A 4,208-nucleotide genomic window follows, 5' to 3' on the forward strand; every position below is an offset into this window, starting at 1 on the left:
AAGACCTGAAAAACATCAAATCATAGCTCAGCAGATCCTTAGGATTTCTGTAATCCGGTTTTGTGATCAGCACTAATTAACTGTTGCAACTATTAGAAATTGTTTAAAAAATGGTACTTAGAACTTAACTTCTAGGTTGAATGGAAAATATTGGTATACCAACCAGCCCTTTCACTGAAAACTTTTATAATACTGGGGAAAGTATATGAAATAATTATTTTCGTATCTTGGACAGTAGGCATTGTAGACGTATTGGTGCCAAAGTGAAGGGGAAAAAAAATGAGTCCCTGATGTTCTTCCTAGAGCCTTTTGCCAGACCCCAGAATAAGGATGAGAAATCCAAACAGAATAGAGTCCTCCTGAAATGAAGAAACAGGGATCAGATTTAAAGGAGGCTGAGGTGTCTGGAATTTGAATACCAGAGAAGTTGCTTCAAGGATAAGGAGCTTCAGTTATCTTCACTAGATGGCTTTGAATCTTTTTTGTAAATATGAACCTTCACATTTGGAGGCTATGACTCCATAAAACTACACAGAGAACAACTACCAGAAAAAAAAAAACTACCAGATAACTGCAAGATGAAGAACTATCAGAACCCATAAACAGATGGGAGGCATTCATCTTCCAACTAACCATAATGAAGAAATTTACCAGGGAATCCAGTAGAGAACCCAGAAAATGCAGGCCTTACAAGTAGTGCTAAATAGAACAACCAACAAATCTAGATGGATATTCACTTAATAATAGCAAATTAACTATCTGTCAGAACAAAACTCAACACTCTCTAAAAGAACAACAAATCCAATTAATAACAGCATTCTGCATTCAATTAAAAATTATTAGACATGAATGAAAAGAACTAGGAAATTGTAAGCCATACAAGAGAAAAGTTCATTTCTAGAAATAGACTAAGAAATGACATATATGTTTGACTTGACAAACAAGGAATTAAAAATAGCTATAATATTTCCAAAGAGTTAAAAGAAAACAAACCAATGAGACAAGAAATGGAATCTTTTTTTTAAATCAAAATAGAACTTCTAGGGCTCAAATTACAATACGTACAATAAAAAATTAACTAGATAGATTAATATTCTTTTAGACACAGCTGAAAAAAAAGACCAGTGAATTTAAAGACAATAGAAACTATTCAATCTGACATTACAGGGGGGAAAAACAAGCTGAAAAAAATATGAAGAGAGCCTAAGTAACTTGTCAAAGAACAGAAATAACTGAAGTCCAAGAAATAGAGAAAGAAAATATTTGAAAATATAATAGTTGAAAATTTTACAAATTTAATGAAAACTGTATACTCAAAGATTCTACTCCAATATATATCAAGCAGGATAAATAGGGAGAAAACCACACCAACATGCAACATAACTGAATTTCTAGAAACTAATTACAAGAAATCTTCAAAGCAGCAAGTATGGAAGACATATTAGAGACTTGGGGAAATATGAGAATTACTGCTTATTTTATATCATAAATAATGCAAGTGAGAAGACAATGGAATGATTTTTTGCAATCCTAAAAGAAAAAAGTGTTGATACAGTTTCTGTGGCCAGAGAAAAAATACTTTCAGAATGAAGAACAAAATTCTGAGAGAATTCATTGCCAGCAGACTAGCACTTCATCTAACAAATGATAAATGAATGTTTTCTGGCTGAAGAAATTGATTCCAAATAAAATTTCAGTCTCTTCAACACAAAGAAGAACACAGGAAATACAAATATGTTAGTAAATATAAAATATTTTTCCATTTAAATTTTTTTTAAAAGATAATTCTCTAGGGGCTAAGGTTGTGGCTCAGTGGTAGAGCACTTGCCGAGCACACGTGAACACTAGGTTTGATCCTCAGCACCACATACAAAAATAAATAAAGTTATTTTTTTTAAAAAAAGATAATTCTCTAAAGCAAAAATAACAAAAATGTAGCATGGAGTTTATAATATATGAAGAAATGAAAATGTATAACAATAATAGTATACAGCATGGGAGGGGAAATGGAAGTATACTCTTTCAAGGGTCTTCATTATATGTAAAGTATTATTTTTGAAGGTAGACTTTGATGGTTTAAAACATATTGCAATCCTTAGGACAACTATACTTACAGACAGAAAATACAAAATCAACTGATTTTTAATTTTAAATAAATATAATAATAATAAAATGAAAAATAATATATAAATGGAATCCAAAAATATTCAATTTAATAAAAGGCAAGAGATAGAGAAAAATTTTTTCAAATGAAGAAGACAAATATCAAGATGATGGACTTAGACCAACCATTTCAATAAGTATGTTACATGTAAATGGAAAACCATAAAAATTATAATGTAGAAACTGTCAGTCTGAACAAAGAAGAAACAGCTGTATTCTTCAAGAAATTCACCTTATGCATAAAAACATTCATAATTAAAAAGTTAAAGTATAGGGAAACGACACACTATGCAAACTCTGTAGCTGGAAGAGCTATGCAATGCAGATAATATAATATAACCCATATGTCCCGTCATACTATGTGTAGAACTCCCATAAAAACTTAAATTGGCCAGGTGTGGTGGTTCACGCCTATAATCCCAGCAGCTAGGGAGGCTGAGACAGGAGGATTTCAAATTCAAAGCCAGCCTCAGCAATGGCAAGGAGCTAAGCAACTCATTGAGACCCTGTCTCTAAGTAAAATACAAAACAGGGCTGGGGATGTGGCTCAGTGGTTGAGTGCCCCTGAGTTCAATCTCCATTACTGCCCCCCTCTTAAAAAAACACTTAAATTGAACAACAAATATACCATTTGTGATCATTTAAAAATAAATATTGTTTTTAGAGTTCTATTAATTGAGAAAAGTAATAAGTGTTTTGAGTTTTTGAAAACTGCATATATTTTTAGATGTATATATGTAAAAATAGATACAAAGGCTACATAAGCTCTAGATTATAATTTCCAACCTATTTTAATACACCTGTGTCAATCTCATTGAAATATTCACAGAATTAAAAACTTAGGACTTAATGAGTTAAGACAAGGGCTATCACCAGAAATAAAGAGAGACATTTCATAAGAATAAAGAGGTCAGTTTCAGGCAAAATGATAAAACAAACCTAAATGAGTATTCACCCAATAGCAGAGTTTAAAATACACGAAGCAAAAACTGACAGCAATGAAAGGAAAAACAGACAAATTTAAATTATAGTTGGAGTTTTCAACAGTCTTCTCAATAATTCATAGGACAAGTAGACAGAAAATCAATGAAAAAATATATGACTTGAATATCACTGTCAACCAACCTGACCTAAATGACATTCATTTACTAGATAAAAAGTATACATTTCTTTCCAAATGCACATGGAACATTCAACAACACAGATAATATGCTGGGCTAAATGTAAAAGTCAAAACTATAAAACTTCTAGAGGAAAATTTAGGAAAAGATATGTACAAATTTGGGACAGATAAGAGTTTCACAAGACAGAAAAAAAGTAATGAAAATTAATAAATTGGATTTCATCAAAATAAAATTTCTCATTTTCAAGGGCATCAGTTAAAATAAAAGGTAAGTCTAGAAAAAAAATACAATACATATCCGATAGGACTTAGAAAAAACATAGAAAGAACATTCTTAGCCCTTCATTCACAATAGTCAAATGTTAATAATAATCCCAAAGTCCCCCAACAGGTGACTGTCTAAACAATGGAATACTACTCAGCAACAACAACAACAAAAATAATGTACTCTTGATATATTATGGAAGAATCTCTAAAATATTGTGCAGAGCAAAATGAGCCTGACACAAAGGACTATGCTTTGTGGTTGGGTACAGGAGGAGTTCAAGACCAGGCAAAACTAACCTAAGGTAATAGAAATCCAGTGAGTGGTAGCCTGGTTTGGGGATGGAGGGATTGACTACAAAGGGATATTGGGGGACTTCTAAGGTGACATAAATGTTCTGTGTCTTCATCATGGTAGCGGTTACATGACATATACATTTGCCAAAAATTATCCAATTGAACACTTGAAGCAGGAGCCTTTTATTGCACACTAAATTGATTTTTTAAAAAATAAGAAAAGTCATGTGCAGTGACACATGCCTATAATCACAGCCACTCAGGAGGCTGAAGCAGAAGGATCACAAGTTCAAAGCCAGCCTTAGCAACTTAGCAAGACCCTAAGCAAGTTAGGGAAGACCCTGGTCTCAAAATAAAAATT

This window comes from Ictidomys tridecemlineatus, chromosome 15, assembly GCF_052094955.1.
Source record: "Ictidomys tridecemlineatus isolate mIctTri1 chromosome 15, mIctTri1.hap1, whole genome shotgun sequence".
NCBI lineage: Eukaryota > Metazoa > Chordata > Mammalia > Rodentia > Sciuridae > Ictidomys > Ictidomys tridecemlineatus.